The 22,578-nt window shown below is 33.4% G+C and overlaps 1 protein-coding gene across 2 annotated transcripts in view; it reads left to right on the top strand.

The window, feature by feature from the left end:
* PCDH11X (protocadherin 11 X-linked) overlaps positions 1–22,578 on the top strand; it is a 739,590-nt gene that overhangs the window by 474,892 nt on the left and 242,120 nt on the right. The gene's annotated exons all lie outside the window — the stretch shown is intronic.

The following is a 22,578-nucleotide window of genomic DNA, read 5'->3' as shown; positions in this document are numbered from 1 at the left end:
TGCATCTATAATCAGTAAACTAAAAGTAATGTGCTCCAGGTTTTGATTCCTGAAAGTTATCTGAAAATAAGTGAAAATCAAGGCATTTGTAGGGAATTGAAATGTATTCATTTTGAGCTGGCTTTGCATGCTTAGACATGTTTTCCAATCCATTGTTGGACTAGAGGCAACCAAATGATAACAAATCTTAAGAGAGAAAAATGAACTCCTCTCTAATCTGCAAGTATCAGATCAATAACGCTCCATCTGTTAATGGAGCAGGCCAACACTCTTGAGCTTTACAAACTGTGTGAAAATCACACTTACAATGAGTAACTGAAAGCATCTACGAGAAACATTGTGCAGAAAAGTTTCTTTAAATGTTCTTTGTTGGTGAGGCTGATACTTTACTAAATGAGGTCATTTATTTATAGCTGGTATCTTTTAAATGTTTATACATGTGTTTATCTGTGTGTATAGCTAAATAGATAAGGGTTATGGGAGTGTGTTTATAAAATATACATAGTTCAATTAATTTTCAAGTGAATTCCTGAATACTGAAAAATAATTCCAAAAGAATCTTTTCGAAATTATTATTTAACAGCTAATATCTAACTTCTTTTTTTATTAGATTTATTTGTTTTGCCTTAATTGATCTGTATACGTACAATAGGTGGCATACAAATAAGACTAGAATCCCAATCTACAGTGTGTCCAGTAATGATCATATTAACAAAACTGTAAGTTGTCATTTACAAATTAGAGTTATATTTTAAATGCATGTAGGTGACACCACAGGAGATAATTATCTTGGTGATTATCTTAGTGATTTTGCTTGTGGTCATTATAGTACAGTAATAAGGAAGCTGTCATCAAAATATAAGTCTCAATTACATAATAACAAGTATTATAAAAATATTTTGATTTATTCTTATGTTATTTCTAACATGCGGGAAAGGTCCTTTTTCAAATTGAATTTGTCAAGAATATGCACACACAAACTTATTTAGAAAAAAATTATCATTGAAGTCAAATAAAATTGAATCTTGTGATTTAAATCTTTAGAAGATTTGATTACAATGCTGAAATAGTTAACATTTATCAAACAACCATTGGTACTCCATGATTCTTAAAGTAATTACATTAAAAAACTTATGTACATGAAAAATATGGCCAAAGTCTTTAATTAATAATTGTTCACATTATCTTGACCTTGTATATATAAAAATATACATTTTGACAACATATGCAAAATTTTACAATAAATTAAGTAACTTATTTCCCATATGTTTTTTTCTTTGGGTGGTTTTTTGGATGAGCTGTGAATTAATTGACTTTTTGCCATTAGTTATAATGGAAATTATACACTGCATCAGTGTTCTAACTCAAATTCACTCAAAATTTTTAAAGTTTCCGAACGTTTATCACATTTAACAAATGCACAATGCATGGACTTCATTAACATACTCATCTCTTTGCAGTTAAGTCACTTTTAGTAAGATTTTAAGCCAATTAATTTATAGCAAAGAGTTCAACATAAATTTACTCAGAGTCTGAGGGCTTATTAACTATAGCCCAACAAACATACATACAACACACTTTTTTGGATTTGGTTTCTTTGAGAAAAAGGAAAAAGAAGGCTTATTATTTTGCTGGCAAAGGAGAAACACAAGGGACTCCTGTCACAGAGGCTGTGATTCTGCCCATCAGTAGGAACAGGGGGCTTTTAAAGAGGTACTCAAAGGCTACATTTCATGTGTTCTCTGTCCAGAGTTCTAATTCACTTGTTAATTTGGGAGATAGTCATTTCTGAGATATTCTGCTATCATTCCCAAAGTCTAGATTACTTCATTCCTATGGTGGGTGTGCACTCAGGGAGATAACTCTGCCTAGGATATGTAAAAAAGGTAATCCTGTTTCCCCTGAGATTACAGAGAGGGAAAGATTAGGGAGGAGCAGGAAGAATGGAAGGGAAAGAAACATGTCCATTTTAAAAGTAAGTGGCAAAGCAGCAAGGGTTATATTCAAAGCATAAAGTGGACCACTGTTACATTTCACCATTGTCAATTTCTACATTCCTTTTCTGGGAAAATGGGTGATGACATCTCCCAATTGCTTCCTGCTGAAAGGGGACAATGTTTGGGAAAATAACCCTAAATCCTTGTTCTCTATCAGGTGGGGCATCAGAAAAGTCCAGAGGTCCACAGTGGCAGATGGCAGGTGACTGTTCCAGGCATACATAGGGCAGGGATCATGCTAAGACAACAATAAAGATAGCAAAGCATTACTTTATTGTAAATAATTAGCATAAAATCAATTAGTATTTCAGTCAGTCTCTGAAAACCATAAAGACAGGGACTCATAATCTTATCAGTGAAAAACAGATCAAGTTCATCAATGTAGGAGGTTAGGAAGATTTGTAAGTCTATGAAATCAGACTCAAATTAAATGAGGACAAATTTTCAACTCTTGTGATCATTATTATTAGGCACTCTTACATAAGAACCTTTCTTTTATAGCCTCCAGTTTTACTTATTTTTGGTAGGGCTCACAGAAGTATACATCTTCAGTTACATTAAAAAGAGACATTGTTTTTCCTTTTAAATGTCCATGTAGTACTGTGCTTTTAGGCTATACTCTCCTGCCAGGTGTTTAAGATCAACTTAGTCAAAATGGATCTTGTTCCTATCTACTCTTAAGAGTTAGCTGAGATCACCCTTGGGGACAAGTTTGAAGCCTCCTGGCTCCTTCAGATTTCACTTGCTAGAATGGGTGAGGGTCTGGTCCTCTCAATCTCCCTGAACAGCAGGTTGGGTGACTCACCAGATATACAGGGCTCAGAGAGGGGTCCTGTCATTCTCCACATCCTTGCTGACTGTAGAGGGTCAGGGACAAAATTTTGGCTGCTTTTTCTTTGATCCTTTTACTTCCTTGACTTTGGTCTCCAAGTTTCTGGGTTTAACCACCTAGCAAGCCAGTTTCACCAGACTTAAAGTGGGAGTAACGGGATATAACTTCAGTAATGATAATTTTACAGATACCTCTTTTATTTAATTGGGGTTAATATTAGTACTAGGAGTCAGTATTATATAACATCTGTCCTATATGTGATAGCTTATTATTTCAATTTAACCCAGGTTGGATTGTTGTGTGTTTGTTTTTGTTTCTGGTTTTGAAGCAGTACCTCTGCAAAACACTAACAGGCAACAGCTATAAAGTTTAAAAGGAATATACAAAATGAAATTAGCAGAGCAAAACATATTCAATTTGTGTAATAGCTATGAACCAAGAATATAACTTTTATAATTGTGAACATTTTCTTAGTTATATGTTATATTCCCTGCCTGAGATCACAGTAATCTTTACAACAAAAGTCAATATTCTGAACACAACTTTAAATGAGCTCATGTCTAGCCTATTTTGGAGCCATTTTAACATGGGGTAAGGTGGGAGGCAGAGCCTTATCTCAGGTAAAGTGGGGCTCTTTACAAACAACACAATACAACATTACATTTGAAACATGAATCAAAGAAAGGCTAAGAGAACTTTTCACTTTCATTTTGTGGAAAAAGAGGCAAAATGCTTCTAGTTTTACAATGTCACCTTCAAGCAGATCAGGCTCTCCTCATTGCCTTCCAACAATGTATTTATATTCCAATTCCAGTGTGAAGAGTAACACAAAATTGTATATAACTTATTAACAGATTACTTTATACAGCTATAAAACATCAAGTGACATGAATAATACCAACCAAATTTGCTATTTCTATACAAATTCAAGACTTTTGCTAGAGATAATTTTAGTTTGGATAACACCAACTTGACAAAATGCTCTACTGAGCTTTATATTTAACTAAATTTAACTTTTTTTTTTTTTTCAGTACTGGGGATTGAACTCATGACCTTGTGCTTGTGAGGCAAGAACTTTACCAACTGAGCTATATCCCTAGTCCCTAAATTGAACTTTTGAAGTACAATTTAGAATCCAGAGTGTACAGTAACAATAATTATAGGTTTGCATGTGTTAATAAAAATCAAATAATAGCTTTAAGTCTCATACATTTAGGAAATAGTGTTAATGATCAGAAATTGACTTAGTCATAGCAAATACATGTAATACAGTTCTTCAAATGACAATGTGGCCCTTTTAGGTCAGATACAATATATAAAAGAGAGCACTTATTATTTATCTTGCCTGTAAACTTATATAAACTTTCATTTTATAAACTTTTACATAACACTTAAACAAGGCTTAGACAGACGTAGTTCTCAGATGCCTATATATACCTAGTTACATATATTTTGGATGTCAACAATATTTTTATAACTTAGATAACAGTTGTTCATGTAACCAGTTACAAACTAATCATTTAAGACTTTAAAATAGGTAGAAACCTTAATTCCTTTAAGACTTAATTTCCCCAGGTAATAAAATCTAACAAACACAAGAAAATTATCTCAATAGATAAGAGCAGACCGATGTTTCAGACTTTGCTTCATATCAGTAAAGTTCAAATAACTTTAACTGACTATGCTAACTATAGTCAATTTAATCACAAACACAAACTTTTTGAAATTTACCTTCCGCAAACCTTCTGCAACCTAATTAAATATTCACATCTTTACATTCTTAGTTTTGTCCTCTTTTATCTTGGACTTTAGCTCAAGGATATTACTTTACCAGACAAAATATGTTCTCATCTGGAATCATTTCTTTTACCTTCCAATTTCCTATACTAAAATATATTTCCATACCTATAACTTTCTTTTATATTTTCTAGTTTTGGACAATTTCTTATGTTCATATTCTGAAACAGTCCTTATGAATGTCATCTGTGCATTTAATTTGCACAAAAAATTTCATCCATGGAGAGGGTTAGACAATTCCAGCATATACAAAAACTGTGCCTTAATCTTTTTCCTCATGGATCACATTCAAGAGGTTGAACATAGGATATTTTTGAGCCTGACCTATCTCTGTTATCATTATCACAATGCCATCAACTTTAAGTGAGTTCCGCACTGTCAGCTGTATCCAGAGGCTCCTTTTGGGCCTTTTTCTTATACTAGATGTATTGATATGTAATGGAGGAGGCCCTTTCCATTCTTTTCTTTAGGTTTCCTTGAGATCCCTTTGAAAAGGCTGCCTAGAAACAGAGGTTAGTCTTAGTTTCTTTCTTTTTCTTTCCTGGGTGCAGTTGTTTATCCTGCCAGTCTCCCCAGGCATTTAGTTTGGTAGAAGACTATTATAGGAAGAATTGTTTTTCCCCAGTGATGAATATTCCCTAGCCAAATGGGATGTCCTGTCAGAGCTTAAATGGGGAGACTAATCATGGCCCCAATTCATAAAGTGACAGTGCTGGAACCTACTGCCACATCCTTTGTGGCCAGCAGACTCCACCCTCCATGGATGAAAGGGACTGGAAGGCAGTGCAGAGGCCATGCTCTCTTTGGCCATTTTTTCTACAGCCCTGGCAACTTTTTTGGGGATTTTTCCACCAGTGTTGAGCTAGTCTCCTTGACCCCAATGAGATGATCTGCTGCTGCCTGGGACCAGGCTGAGAAACTGTGCTGGGATTTAGAAGAGATTTAATTCTTTTTTTAACCCTTTACTTCTCATGTCCTACCTTTGCACACCAAAGGCAGTGCCTTTTGGCACCTTCAACTTAGTTCTTAGATACTTGGTTCAAGTATCTCTTTCATATACTTTACCCCTGACAGACAACTTCAACATCAATATTGTATAATAATCCAGAAAAAGCATCGAAAGACCAGATTGTATCACAGTAAATTCTCTTTCTCCTAGATGGGCTTTTCCCTATAGGTGGCCCATGCAGCCAAGATCTCTCTGCTCAAGAGACTACTGGTAAGATCAATGCAGTGTGACCCATGTCTTAAAGAGTCAATGACAGACAGAAAAACAGACAAGAGAGTATCACTGAAACTAGGGCTTACAGATGGGTACCTTTAAAACAGACTACATATGCAAATTTCTTCCACTCCTTTTACCTTTGACAGACTAACTTCAGTTGCAAGACTGTACAATAATTTAGAAAGTTATTTAAAAGTCAGATCATGGGGCTGGGGAGATAGCTCAGTTGGTAGAGTGCTTGCCTTGCAAGCACAAGGCCCTGGGTTCAATCCCCAGCACCCCCCAAAAAAAAGTCAGATCATTACAATAAAATATTATCTTAGACTTATAGGTGGCCCTTTCTTCTCAAATCACTTTACCTCTCACAGACCAACTCCAGTTGCAAGACTGTAGAAAAAAGAAACAGAGACAACCAGAGTGAAGCCCCAAAACCATAACTGAAAGATGGAAACTTTAAATTGATGAGCCAAAGCTTTCCAAAGAGACTACCTATAGAATCAATGCAATACTGGTCATGTCTTAAAAGGGGTAGTAGCAGATACAAACAAAACAGACAAGCAGAGAGAATTCCCAAGCCCAAGGCCAACAAACAGATGAAAATCTAGAACAGATCAGAAGGGAGCATATATCCCTAGGTTCTCATGTCCCACTTAATCATGACACTTATACAAGCAGTGCCACAGATGTCTCCAGATAGAGGGACCAGATGTTCCCACAAAGAGGAATCAGGTTTGTGGAATCAAGGGTCTTGGCATGCACACCAGGGACTTAGGAAATGGCCAAAATTGCCATTACTTCTCTGAGTGCAGTTTCATTTTTCTCAAAGTGGACCATGATCAAGCAACTCATACTGTTCAGGGAGAGAAGGTAGGAGTCCCCTAAAGCAAAAGGAGCTTAGGCAGCTGCTGGGATAGTCCCTTACTTCCTCGCTTTACTCACTGAAACAGCTCCTCTGGTTTGACCAAAGGCAAACTCATCCATCTTCTATCTCTCCTGAATTTGGCTCTTAACAAGTTCGCTAGCACCATAAATACTCAACATGAATGTAGGGTTCCTTGGAGATCTATGCCAGCCCAAGAAAGCTGGAGCCTGAACTACTCTTGGGTCCCATCTGGGGTGCCAGATTTTTTGTCCAAACTGGTTCTTGTCTCTGATACCAATCTGATAACAAAGACTTCATTTTGAGAAAAAGGAAAAAGAAGGTTGATTGCTTTGCTAGCAAAAGAAAGACACAGAGAACTCCTGTACCAAAGAATGTGATTCTCTGGATTTGGTTTCTTATTCTCCTATCTCCTAACTATTTCTAAATATGAAGGGTTTTTAGAAAAAAAATTTGATATCCCACCATTAGTGATAGTGTATTTCTCCAAAAGCAGAAATGTAAAGGTATTATTAGCTTTTGCCAAAGTAATTCTTCTGATTCTATTTAAACTACAAAATTTTGGCAGCAAATAATAGTAGAGTGTGTGCTCTTTATATGATTGAAAATGACTGGAGATAGCTGGGACACTGAGATCACAGTTGCTGACAAGATGATACAATTCATACATTGAATTTTAAGGTAGAATATCTACATTTGTTAATTAGTTAACTCTCACCATGCTTTACAATATTCCAGTGCTGTGCACTACTGGCATGTTGATAAATTCTTCAAGTACTCTGTGAAGCAATTAGACACACTTGCTTATAGTAAATAATAATTAAATGTGAGTTCTTACTACCTTTGGGAAGTTAATAGTCTTTATGTAGTTTCAGCCATTCCAGTAGTTTTGCAGAGAAAGCACTACATTGTTATCAACAGCACTAGAGGAAAATGTTTACAAGTATAGGTCATGCACTTGCATGCAAACATTTATTGAATGTCTTCCATGTATTCATTTTTCTCAATCTGTAATACAGAGCTTAATGAAATAAGGTCCTAGTTGGAGTGAAGTTATAGTTAATTAAGAAAGGAAGACGTGACTACTTAAACATGTAATACAATGTGAATGAGTTCAGTAATAGTGGATATGAGGGCCTAAAATGTTACAGAGGAGCAAGTGAGAAAGTGTGTCTTAGTAGTTAGATTTCTTGAGATCAATTAGTATAATGAGGTCAGATTTCTGAAAGGGCTTCAATATTGGTAAATGTAAAAAAGGTGGTGGTGATTTACTGTGGGCAAAATGAATAACTATATCTATTTATAGCCATCATTTATGAGAGTGATTACTGTGTTCAAAGAACCACACAAAGGAACAGAGATATAACTGAAGGCACACAAGCACAGAAAAATCCCTTCAGGATATGAATATATAAATTAAATGTATACCCAAAATGATAAGGAAAATAAGTTTTTAAGAGTACAGAACACTTGCCTAATGTCACACAGTGTTTTGTACCTCTTAGATCTACATTTTCATACCTAAGTAACTAGAACAATTTTTGCTTATGCAATTTTCTTTTTAAGAGTTTGGAAATAAAAAACTTCTATTCACACAAACAAGGAATAATTCATTCATTTAAGGCCTCAACTCAAATTCAATCACTTTTTCAAATAAAACAATAGACCAGGTTGACAACCTCTTCACATAGAAGCCTCATATTCAAATAACTACCATAAACAATTATATTAATTTACTTTTTTTAAAAAATTTTATTTTTAGCAAAAAAGAGATAAAGGGAAAAAAGAGACAAGAGAGACAAAGAAGAGAGATACATTTCTTATTTCTTATTTAGGTAAATTAATAAATTGACTTCTGCTTTTTTAGAGAATTCACATTTCTTTCTGTATTGATTCAATTAATCCATTTTGGGATAGCAGAGTGCATTTGCAGCTAAGGAGGGCTATCACATGTTCTCTTTTTAAACTGAGTAATTTAACACTGGAGACTGAAAGAAGTTTGCATATAAAAAGTAAAAAGCATCTACTCAAACTCATGAGATTGTACATGATGATTTTTTTTTTCTTTTACAAAATGTTGGAATGTTGGAAGTACTCTATCATCCACTGACATTTTTCTGCCTTGGGTTTTTTTTTGGGGGGGATCCATACCTCCCCTATATATATAGCTGTCTATTAGAGAAAACCTCATTTGCTTATTAAGACAACAGCCATAATTTTACATAACATGATATATGTCTTCAAATAATATTTAAAGACAGAAATGCAACCTTAGGAAATGATGGTCAATAAAAAATACCCAATCACATCAAATTATTAATTTCCACTGCTAAACTTACTTTTCTATAAATGGCTGGATCATGCTAGTTAATATTCCAAACCCTAGGTGTCAAAACTAATTTTGAAGTGTGTGGTTTGCTTTCACTATATTCCTAATCACTGGTGAATCAAAGTTACATAAATGAATTTATTGACCTTGGTAAGTATTCAAAATAAGATGAATAAAAATAAGCAAGAGTTATAGGATTCCATTTGTCTTTTCTGATAGATTATTAAGTTATTTCTATCATATGCTCTTCAGTTGCTGATCTGAGTCATTTTCTATGATAAATAGTTGACCAACTAAGAGAATATTTCTAATCAAACTGACTTTTATTCAGTCAAAATCATGATGAAAACTCTGCCAAAATTGGCTAGGTGCTAAACACCTTTATTTGAAACTCAAATAGTTTCCTCCTTTTAAATGTGTAATAGACTTTCAGACTTGAAAAGTCCATTTTTGCAATCACTTTGCATCAAAAGGTCAGGGAATTTAGTCTTGATATTTATCTTTTTGCTCACATTAGAGAGATTCAACCAGTTATTCCTGTCATCTACATCTATCTGTCCTTTGGACTTAAAGCTGAAACTCATTCATTATTTTCCAGAAAGTGTAAACACAGAAGACATGGTATTGATAGCTAATTATTTATTAAGAGAACATGTCAAAATAGTATCAAAAGGATGATACTTGTACTTTTTTTCTCCTAAAATTACTGACTCTAATGAGTGAATAGCTAATATATCAAAGGAATGCTAAAATAAGAAATCTAAGAAGAAAATGAATAGAATTCCTTTTTAAAAAATGTTTTTTTTAAATTTCAGTGACAGGTTTTAGATCTTTTTCTTTATTTAAGCAGCAAGTATGTATGGGATACTCAGATGTGCATTAAAAACTGTTGATTCTATATTGGCAATGAATTTATCAACTCATATGACAGATTCAAGATTAAGTTCTGATACTTCTGTGACATTTTGAAATAGACCATTTTTGTTGTGGAATAAAAAAAGAGGAAAAGGAAAGGTCATAGAGTTCTTATCAGTCAGTCATATTGTCCTGTAAAATAGAAATGTCTGTTTAATGTCAGTGAACAGGTCAGCTGGGGATTCATGGGTTATTTGTTGGAGCAAAGCATCTGTGCCTCATTTTACATTTCAAGATTCAGAATCCTTTGCAATAATATAATATTCAATCACTTACTAGGTGAATCTTTTATGCAAGAGAAGTTATTTCTCACTTTCAAGCACCCCCTCCTAAGATATAAGTAAAACCTGCACAGATCTAGGAAAGTGAATCTTACCAATTTGCCTACTATGAAAATAAGGTTGTGTATTAAAATTATCAGTGAAACAGAATTTTATGTTGAAGAGAAACCATAGAAATATATAGTAGTCTACAATGAACAGCTAACAATGGATCCCTGTTTATCTTAGATTTTTACTCAACAATTATTCATAGCCAAAAAATTTATGGGATTTTTTTTTTTACTTATAGGTCAGTAATTCATTCTAATCAAAGGGGCCTCTGTCTTAGTCCATCATCATGGTGACAGACCTAGGAACTTATTTATTATATGTATAAATAATGCTTTAATTTATTGCTGTCACAGTTTTTGATATGCATATATCTATGGGCCCTCAAACCTTAAAGATGACCTATAGCATATTTTGCCCTAGAAAAAGTAGTGTGTAGTATCCAATATGATCTGATTTTTTGAAATTGGTTTCATTCTAATTTTATGTTAATTAGAGGTAATAACAATTAGGTTTTATATGTTAGTCAGATTTCCATTACTGTAAAAAATATATATATATATCTAACAAAGCAGAAATGGTGGCTCCTGCCTGTAATACCATCTAGCTAGGAGGTTGGGGCAAAAGGAGGAAAAGCTTGAGGTCAGCTTCATCAACTTAGTGAGACTGGCTCAAATTAAAATAAAATAAAATAAAATAAAATAAAATGAAAAGAATCAAGGGTATAGCTGAGGGGTAGTGTAACTTGTGTTCAATCACCTGTACCACAAAAGGAAAAAATAATATGAAAGAATCAGTTTATCAAGGGAACAGCTTTATTTTGGTTAACAGTTTTGAAGATTTCAGTCCATGGTTAGGAGGACCCATTGCTTTTGGGTTAGTGGTGAGATAGCATAACATGGTGGGGAGCATGTGATAGAGCAAGCTGATCTCTTCATGGTGGACAGAAAGCAAAGAAAGATAAGAAAACCAGGATTCCACAATCTCTTCAAGAGCATGCCCCAGTGATCCAAAACCACCCCACAGGCACCTATTCCTAAAGGCTCTAGCACCTCCCAATAGTTCCATGGACTGGGGACTAAGCTTGTATTAAATGGGCTCTGGGGAACATTCAAGATCTAAAGTGATTAATTATATTAAATCACTTTCAAGAAATTCATTCGAACTAACTACTTATCTGTCTTTTGTGCTAAAACAATATCTTCAATTCTTCAGATATGCTTAAGTTTACCTTTTATATGTTTAAGTATGTATTGAATTATATAGCTGCACCTTGATCAAAAAAATATATCTTTAAATTATCTGTATATATGGATATATTTGTGTATGTCCAAGCTCAGCCATAAACCATATTTCTATTAGTGATGTGTCTAATTAATCAATAGTTATATAAATAACTTATTAATATAGAAGTAACCCATTTAGTAATTTAAGAAATTACAGAAAATTAGATGTCATCATACATGTTCACATAGTTTGATCTAATGAAATGTTTGATGTTAAACATGACATTAATAGTTAATAAAGAAGATATTTTTCCTCTTCAGATGATTTTAGTCTTATAATACAAAAAAATTTGTCAGAGACAAAGAAAATAATCTAGAGAAAATAAAAAGCACTTGAAATCATAATCTAATGTCTATGAGGCTTCTGGTAGAAATGAATTTGTTAAGTATGTTTGCATGTTAAGGAAAGCAGGTGACTTTCAGAGACTCTAAATGATTTATATTCAAGTATAAGTAAACAATATTATTTGACCCACCATGTTTTTATTGCTTGTAGCTGGGATTTCTGAACTACATGGTACAGGATCATATCTATAACCACCATTAGAATCTCATGGGTCTTTCTTGTTTTGCATAATTAGTCTTTAGACAAGGCATATTCTTATATTAAGAATAACCCTTTATATTTTATGCTCATTTTCTATAATGTAGCATAAACATAGTACATTCCACAGAAATATTTGGGACTTTAATTTAGAAAGGAATTTTTATTATTCTCTCCAAGAGCCATAATTCTGGACTTAATGCTACCCTCCATGATGAATATGTCTTCAGGTTGTGGAACATAGTGATTACATGAAATAGGAAGCAATTATGCATCAAAATTAGAAAGAAATAAAAAAGAAAATAAGGAGTCATGTTAATTTGAGCCTCATTTTCACTGTCGGGTGTCATGAGATTTCTTGTTAGTGTGGTTTACTATAGAATCCACTCTCCTCTACTAAATTCTGGCACTTATCTGTTCTTATTCACCATACTGTACCCTGGATTCCTCAAGCTTAAGCAAACAGTTCGCTTTAATAATTGAAGCAATTTTGTCGTTTTCACTTTTGACACTTTTTGATGGTAAGGTTCTGGGCTATCATAAACCAGTGATTTCAGACCCTGGTTTGTTCACAAAATCAAGATGAAACACGATATAAGTAAAATACACAAAAAATTTATTTTGTAAACCAAAGACTTCTAAACTAGAAAATAGATGAAGTAGGATTATAATCTTGGTATACTTGACACCACAAGTCTAATATATCAATAAATAGGCCATACTACTTTGTCTTCAGCAACTGTTCCATACCCTAGTTCAGGGATTGAGGCAGGACATCTATGAGATGTTTAAATTCAGAAATCAAGCTCATCGAAATGATATTAGACAAATAAATATGGAACACTGATCATAGTATCAACAGATCTCTGTTAGGAGTTAAAATTTTAAGCATTGTTGCTTTCCAAATGTGAAATATTCTTTCTAAAAATATCCATGAGCATCTGAAATATATAAAGGGGGATAGTGTATAATTGCATATAAGTGCATGTGGCTATGACTGATAGAGCTCACAGGATCTCAAACTTGATAACTTTTAGACTACGGTGAAATGGATGTTAATGCATATATTTAGATGATTAAAGTCAGCATATGAGTATTACCAAGTTGTTTGATGAAACGTATAATAACAATTATAAACAATGATGATTTCTTGTTTGGATATTTAAATTTCAAGACTTGTGAAAAAATTATCTAATTCATGTTTCTTTTATGACAAATAATGTTTAACTTTTGGAACTTAATGGCCTATTTGAAGCAAAGTAATAAAATTTGTTTCAATATGATCGTAATACACTTTCCTGCTAGAAGTTCATCTGTTTACCTAATAATAAGTGTACCCTAACATATTTAGGATTAGAATGGCCTCAGTGATTCTAACCTCTCCATGTTCAGTAAGTTCTCAAACTTCCAATGCCATCCTTTAAACATCAGTCAGTCATATCACTGTTCCACTCAACCCACCAATTGTTTCCTATCTCTCTCAAAGAAAGTTGAAATACTTTATCATGTCCTATAAGGCTCTTTATTATTTGACCTCTCCCCTTTCCATTCCTTTTGTGACCTTTCCTACTAGTGTTTTCTTACCTACCTCCCATCCAGCTACACTGGTCTGTTTGCTATTTCTCAAGTAAACACCCAATAATTTCAGAGCCTTTATTCATTGTATTTGTCCCACAAGAACACTTTATCACCAAGTAAGTGCATGTCTGTACCTGAGCTAATGAAATTAATGGGCCACCAAAAATGGATGACTCCTAATTCCTAGAGCCTTTAAATATGTTATTTTACATAGCTAAGTAAACTTTATCCATGTAATTAAGGTTATGAACATTGAGATGTGAAGATTATCCTGGCTTATCTGATGTCTTAGTCAACAGAATAGCATGGAATGGGTAATTGAAAATGAACAGAAATTTATTGGCTCACAGTTCTGGAGGCTGGGGACTACTGGTATCTAATAAGAACCATTTTGCTGCATCATCCCATGATGGAAGGTGGAAGTGGGGGCTAATTTACTCATCTGATTCCTGCATTAATACATACACGAGGGTAGAGATATCATGCCCTTATAACTTCTTAAAAGTCCATCTCAATAACGTTACAATGACTCTTAGACTTTAAAATGAGTTTGGGAAGGGTTAAGTATTCAGATTGTACCACCTAGGCATGCCTGATACAAACACAGGAGTCTTTAAAAGTAGAAAAACTTTTTCAGTGATAATCAGGAAATATAAGAAGTGAAGGAGATTTAGAGAAATTAAATGTTGCTGGATTTGAAGATGGAGGAAAGTGCCACAAGTCAAAGAATGCAGCCAACATCTAGAAGCTGGAAGGGTTAAGGAAAAGCATTCACCCACTAAAGTTTCCAGAAAAGAATGAAGCCCTACTTACACATTGATTTTAACCCTCTTAGGTTTCGGACCTATAGAACTTTAATATAAAAATGTTTTCTTTTAAAGCACTTTTTATAGTCATTTTTATAGCAGCTACAGGAAACTAATACACTATACTCATCTATTTCCTCACTTAAAAATGTCAGAAAAGTATTTTTCAGAAAGTATTTTTTATTGGACCTTACTTAAAACTCCTAATGTTCCTCACATAGTTTTCTGCTTTATTTTTCCCACTGCACTTGGCACTATTATGTATCTTATCCATGTTTATATAAATATAGATGTAAACATATATTCCAGATTATTTGTCTTTTTCCATTTTTGTCAGACTTGTAAATCTTGTTTCTCATGTGTATATTTAACTGATTTATTCTCACTGTGTAAAACAGTTGAATGAACATTTGGTGAATGAATAGAAATAAACTTGCTTTCAATTTTAATTGATGATTAATTTAATTAGATAAGGAAATTTGAAAACTGACTCAAAAGTGTATCATGGAACAAAACTGAAAACATAAATTAGCCATCCTGACAAATATAATGTATGAGTATATAAATGGTTTTACTAGTGTCCAAAAACATTTGATATCTACTTCACATGTTTAAAAAAGTTGTACTTCATTTAACTTCCTATAAACCTACATATATAACTTGCATATAAATGAAGCAGAACAGCTTATCAGTATGTGTGCAAAAATTGTAGACCTGGGACCATTTATTCTATTATTACATTTATTTTTATGCTATTGTATCTCAAAACGTACCTATCCCAAACATATCATCCATTATTCTCTTCTTTTGTCCTGAAATGTTTGTGCACTGATAGACAATGAAAATTGGTCTGCTTCTGTAGGTTTTTCATTTCACTACTGGCAGCTTTTGAACTTCTACTACTTTGCAATTCAAAGGGGATTGAATAATTTGCGAGTTGATTTCAAACTTCTGAGTAACCTCTGTTCAGCAGGATGGTTACTTTACTATGATCACAGGTCCATTGTTCTCCAGTCCTAAGAGACAATAATCCCTAATAAGGTACATCTGTTTCAAGAACTAAAATTGCCTCTATTTTACAAGACTCCCTTACTTTGAACCATCCTTTCAACTGAATTCCACTCAAGCAAAGCTCTTTTGTGTTGGCTCCCAAATAAATAATTTCAAATTTCTTTACCTTTGGAATAATTTTCCCAAGAATAACTGTGACCAGGCTTGACTAAAGCATGGCCTAATTTATTGTATATAAACTAATAGGGTTCAGTTTTATTTAAAATTGTTTTCTGTATAACCTAAATTTGCAAAGAACATATAATAATGAGTTTTCCAGCATTTCTTTGGCTATTTTAAAAATTCAAATTAGTAATTTTATAACATCTGTAACTATGCTAAATTATCTTACCTTCAATGTGATCAATGTTAGAGTATAATACTAAATATATTACTTGTACATTTTCATAGGGTATATTTGCTCTAGGCCAAATTTTCTCACATTGTGATTAAACATTGAATGTTCATTTATTGCACGTATCATGAGTCAGAATTAGATAAGTTGAGCTACATTTTTCAACTCTCTTCATACTTCTCCACTGTGACTAATGTCAACTTTCACCCACATGAATTTGTTTAAATTTTAGCTCCCATGTTCTTGAGTACAGGAGAGTTTCATTCATCTTGATTTACCAGTACCACAACTATTAAAGGTACCAATAAATTATGGGAAGTTATTTTTCCTGAAGATTATAATTTCACTCCTAAACCTTGCTTTTAAAGCATCATATAGATTATAAAGAAGATCTTTGTAGTGTTTAAGTGGAAAACCCTGTTATTTTTAAGAAGTGGAAAATTGGAGTGCCTAATTTAATCTGACTAAATGACTACACGGTAATTGGAGAATGTTTTAGTCAGCTTTTTCAGTGTTGCAACCAAAATACATGACAAGAACAATTTTAAGGAGGAAAAGTTTATTTGAGGGCTCATGGTTTCAGTGGTCTCAATCCATAGATAACTAATTTCATTCCTTAGGGCCTAATGTGAGACAGATCATCATGGTGCAAGTATGTGGCAGAGAAAAGGAGCTGGGGACATGGCACCAGGAAGCAGAGAGAGAGAGAGCGAGAGAGTACTCCTCACAAGGGACAAAATATCTATCTCCAAACGCATGCTCCCAGGGGTCTACATCTTCCATCCATACCATACCTGCCTACAGTTACCACTAAGTTAATTCCTGTCAGGGCTTTAATTTACTAATTAGGTTAAAACTCTCATAACCCAATCGTTTTACTTCTAACTTACTTTTGTTGTTTCACTCATGAGCTTTTGTAGGGCACTTCATATCTAATCCATAACAGAGACTAAGTTATTTCCAGTTGTTCCACAACTGACAGGAATTTTCTATATTATCAACATTTTTCTACTTCATATGACAAAATATATTAATTTTGATGATGCATATATTATTTTTGTACACACTCTATCATGCATCCTGAACAGCTTTATGTGGGTTCATAAATTTCATGTATTCCTAAAGAAGCCTTAGAATTTTAGAAATTAGAGGAATATTGAAAAGGAATCATAAATTCAACCCTCTCATTTGATAGAAAACTAATGGATGCTAAGTGAGTTTTGAATTACTCAGATTTACATGAAGTACACTTGGAATGTGGAACTTAGATCTCTCAATTCACAACCTAGAGCTATTTCTACTTCACTAAACTCCTTTTATTACAAACTGTATCTTTCAGATTTTTCTTTGAATAATGTTGATGTTGAGTTATACATAGTCAAGGAGAAAATAAATGTTTAAATTGGCAGTTATAAACAAGGCACCAAGAAAATTCTCAAAAATTAGTAGGTAGTCATTGAAAAAGTATAGTTCAGCAGGGTAGAGTTAAAAAAGCCTTGATAAATTTGAAGTCAATCAATAAAATAATAATTATGGTCTTATTTTGTGGCTTATAATACAGCACTAATGACTAATCTGAAAGAGAAACAACAACATGTTGTGAACAATAGCAGCATAAATAAATATCCTCTATTTATACTAGTCTGTAATTGAGTTCTAATTAATTAGTAATTGTTATTGATTTTACTTTGTAACAAGAACTGCTATTCTGACAATCTTTATCTCCCTTGCATCTGATAAAATCTAGGATGATCACTTTTCAGAAAAAAAAAAATTGTTGAAAGAATCTCCTGTATTAATGTAAAAACAAACTCTTTACTATAACTGAAAGTTACAAATAAAAATTCACACATGATTCATAATAATTATTAAAATGTAACATTGAGAATTTTATCCTCATTTAATTTAACTTGTCATTTTAAATTTCTGTGAAACATTGCATTTCTTTAAAAATCCTGTATGATCTAATGTAGATATTTTGTGTTCAACATCAAGATTTTAGGTATTTAATTTTGAATCTAAGTATGCATTAGAACCCTGAGGATCTATATGGAAGGACATAGGTGGAGTACAGATTCATATTGCAATGTATTTTTGCACTTTTGTTACTGAGCATTACCATCAAAGAAATGTGCTTTTGCGCATTTGTAACTAAGCATTACCATCAAAGAAATGAAACTGTGTAAATATACACTGTTTCATGAATTTCCATATAAGTTTTGTGAAACTAAAAATAAAACACTGTTTCTTTAAATATGCTCCACTATTGCTACTTATAAAGCTTCATATTTCAACTGACAGAGCTGTACATACATACAATGAAAGAATAACTCCTGTTGTCTCCTTTGATTAGACCACCAGGAGCTCCTTCTATGTCAGCACTCCTGGTAAATGCTTCAACTTTTATTCCCTTGAGAGAAACATAGGAAATAATTTGGAAAGCAAAGCAAAAGTTGTAACATTTTTTTCTGTTTCTTTGATGCACTAGGAATTCATTTACTTTCTTCCCAGACTGGTCTTGTTTTGCCAGTAAAGAAACTACAATGTTTATTGTTTTATAAAAAGAACCATTAAAATATTAAAATGGTTCTTGTCTTTAAGAATGTGATATATCATACTTAATACTAAATTCTTTAAAGGTAAAAAGAATACCAAATTTAACTTTGATATGCCTGACTATATGTCATATAAATTCCATTATCTATTTCAAATTTGAAAACTGTTAAGTGATTCATTCTTTAAAATATTCCCCTGTAGTTGCAACATAATTTTGAGTACAATCTACTTTTAATATCAAAATTTAAACCAAGTTGCAACACTTTTCTCTTGATATAGAAAACAGCAATGGAGCAAGAATGTAAAGAATGTAATAGCATGAGTGAAAGTAAAAAAATAAATCTGGTTGATGGGTGAGGGAATGTTTCCTTTTATAAATCAAGTAATAATATATGTTTATTTAATTGTCTTTTGGTGTAAAAAAAAAATTAAATCACTTAAACTGCATATCTCTCAGCCCTAACAGGGTAAATACAGCAAAAATATTATGGAATGGGGTACAAAGTATTTTCCCAGGAAATTGCTGTAATCTTTGAAGTAGGGTCTTTAGCCATACCAGTTCCCTTGTTTATCTACTTAAGGTGAATGTCATCTTTAAATAGCAATTGCCATAATCCAGAGATGATCCACACAAAGATACCCACTCTAGGTCATTGAGAGATCATAAAGGAGATTGGAATTATGAAAGGAAACAGGAAACGATCTCCTTTGCAGGAAATATAGCTCCTACAGAAGAGTGAAAATGTAGTAAACACCGAGTAGTAAATATAGGTGACTCAGTATGGAGCCAAGTTCCAAAACTCACTTTGTTTCTAAATGGAGAATGGTTAATTGTTTTAGTAAATGAATCACCCAAAGCTTCAGTTTTTCATAAAAGTGTGTGAAGTTAGATTCCTCTCAATATGGAACATGTAGACAATTATAATTCCCGATTAACCTGAGTTTCATTCTAAAAACACAGTTGAAATTTGGATACCAAAATTGAGAATCAGGAAGAATTTGAAATTGATGTCCTAATATTGTCTTTGCCATTAACTTTCTTAATTGAATATGTAATTTTTTATCTTAGTTTTGCAATGTAGAAAATAATAACTTAGTTTTTATATTACTCTATGCTATGATCTAAAAGTTTGTCCCCCAAAAATAAATATGTTGAAATATTATGATATGAGAATGGGCACCCTTTGGGGAATGATTAGGTCATGGTGGTTGAGTGTTCTTAAGTGGGATTTGTGCCTGTTCAAAAGAAGCCAGAGGGACACCGCCCACCTCTTCCATCATGTGAGGACACAACAAGAAGGAGCCTTGTCTGAATCAGAAAAAGGATGTTACTATACAATGAATCTGCCAGTACCTTGATCTCAGATATCTCTGCCTTCAGAATTTTGACACATTAACTTACATTGTTTATAAGCCACCACATTCATGCATTTTGTCTAGTAGCTCTAATAGATTAATGCATCCTATATTATGTGTATCAATTTCGTTAAATATATATGTCTTTATTTTGTTCTTTCTCAGTCTTCAGCCTACTTTTACATTCTTAAAAGGATTAAAAATGATGAGAGTTAATTTTCAGAGATATAAATTTTCCTTTTTGCATTTTTTTACCTGCACATGGAATTTTAGTCACAGGCAGTGACTGTCTGAATAAAGGAAGAGGTCTGGGGGATGAGCAAGAGAAAAATTTGGGGCATATTATAAATGCAGAAGAGTTAAAAATTGGTGACTTCTTTTATACAGGACAAAGTGTGGGGAACTACATAGCATGTGAATTAGGAAGAAGAGAAGACTGAGGGAAGGACAATAGGGATTTAATTTTTGAACTTGCTGATTTTGAAATTCTGTGAAAGGTCTGTTGGAGACATATAGTATATACATTAAAATAGATGAAAAACATAAGTTTAAATTTTAGAAGCAACATATTAGTAGACTGAAGGTTAATATTTGGAAGTCATTGGATAGAGATGGTAATTGAAGTTGTAGAATATAGAAAGATTTTAGAACCTGTGTTACTTAGTTTTTCTCTTACCATAACTATTACCTTATAGCTTATAAAGAGGTAATGTTTATTTTGGCTCATAGTTTTTAAGGCTTCACTACTTGGCCTCATTGCTTTTGATCCTATGGCAAAACAGCACATACTGGCAGCCATGGGTGGCAAAATCATTCATCTTATGGCCAGAGCATGAAAGGAATTAGAAGGGGCCAGGGTCTCAATATCCCCTTCAAGGTAATGCCTCCAATGACCAAAATACCATTCACTATGCACTACCTCTTGAAGTTTCTGCCACCTCTCAATAGTGCCAAGCTGTGGACTAAGTCTTTAACCCTGAGTCTTAAGGGGACATTTAAGATCCTCTTAATATGCATATTCATTCATAGGTTCAACAAATGATTTGTAGTGCCTAATATGTGCCACACATGTAATGGTGAAGAGGAATAGCATTCATGACAATGAAAACACACCTGTGTGTATGTATATATATTAGCACCTGATGCATTTGCATGTGAGTTATCTGCACCTATTGGGATATTTTAAAGTATTCATTATTTGTGATCACCACTAATACAATAAAATTTGGTATCTCATTATTTAAACTTATTGATCAAAAGGAAAGAAAAAGCATTGTAAGGAATGAACTGTAATTAGAAGATTATAGGGTACTACCTTAGCTTAAAACATTTAAATAGATTTTTCACAACAGTCAAGGATAAATGTTTCCTTGGCACAGAGACACAATGAACAACTTGGATTGTTGTATTCAATTTTTTACACAGTACTATAAAAGCAAACTAGTAGAATTTAAACTTTTTTTTGGCAGGGGGGTGAGTGCCGGGAATTGAACTCAGGGACACTCAACCACTGAGCCATATCCCCATCCCTATTTTGTATTTTTATTTAGAGGCAGGGACTCCCTGAGTCACTTAGCACCTTGCTTTTGCTGAGGCTGGCTTTGAACTTGTGATCCTCCTGCCTTAGTCTCCCAAGTCACTCGAATTTCAGGCATGCATCACTGAGCCAGGCTGAATTCAAACATTTTTTTAAAGAAAAGTTTATGCATCCACAACAAAATTCAGTGGATCAAAATCTAGTGTCACAGCTGACTTAACATCTGATTCATTTCATAAAACAATAGATTTGATTGACTCTGATATTTAAGACATACAGATTAGGTAAATGATCTAAAGTATGTATAATTGAGTGGCTGGTAGTACTTGAAAACTATCTCTTCATGATTACATTTTAACCTGTGTGCACATTATCTAGATATTATTAGAATGAGCAAACAAAACTCTTACCAATGTTCATCATAAAAATAGACTTTTTGCACTATACATAGACATAAGACCACAGATATGACATCATAAACTTATTTGTTGCATCTATTCATTATATAAAGGTTTCTTTTTAAAAATTCTTTTATTAGTACTTATAGTTATACATCACAGTGGAATTTATCTTTAATTAATTGTAGGAGTCCTCTTTGCCATGCCCCGAATAGATGAGAAAAGGATTAACTGCCGGAGGAGGATATTGGCTGTATGTCACTCAATTACCCAAAAAACTTATCTACTCAATAAACACACAAGAGCCAATACTCTTTTTAAATGAGAGAGGTTTGGATGGGTCTGGCCATATCAGCTCTGGCCTCTAACAACAACAACATGGAGTCACCCAACTCTCTTTTATTTAAAAAAGGAAAGAGTTCTTCTTTGATAGACAGGATAGGGTGGAGTTAGGGGAGCCATTCTCTTAGGGGGAATATTCCAGAAGGAGACAGGGAATCACTCCCATGCAATGTCACATGCTTCCCAACAGTTACTAGAAGTCAGGCATCTGCCTCCCATGGTTCAACCTAGTCTGATTCTGCTAAATAAAGACAGCTTCCCACATCTCCTCCGTTTTAATATTTTAAAATGCAAATGATGGGCATTTGCATGTTGAGGTTTCACATTTGGTTCTGAGAACAGCTCTGTCTGAGGTTGCAGCTCTTGCCTGAGGGTATGGCAACCTATTATCACAATACAAAAACAATTAGTTGTAAATATATTATTCCAATACTGTTCAATTTAGGAAATATCTGATCAACCAGAA

The sequence above is a fragment of the Sciurus vulgaris genome, assembly GCF_902686455.1.
Source record: "Sciurus vulgaris genome assembly, chromosome: X".
NCBI lineage: Eukaryota > Metazoa > Chordata > Mammalia > Rodentia > Sciuridae > Sciurus > Sciurus vulgaris.
This window is presented reverse-complemented; position numbering and strand designations above follow the sequence as displayed.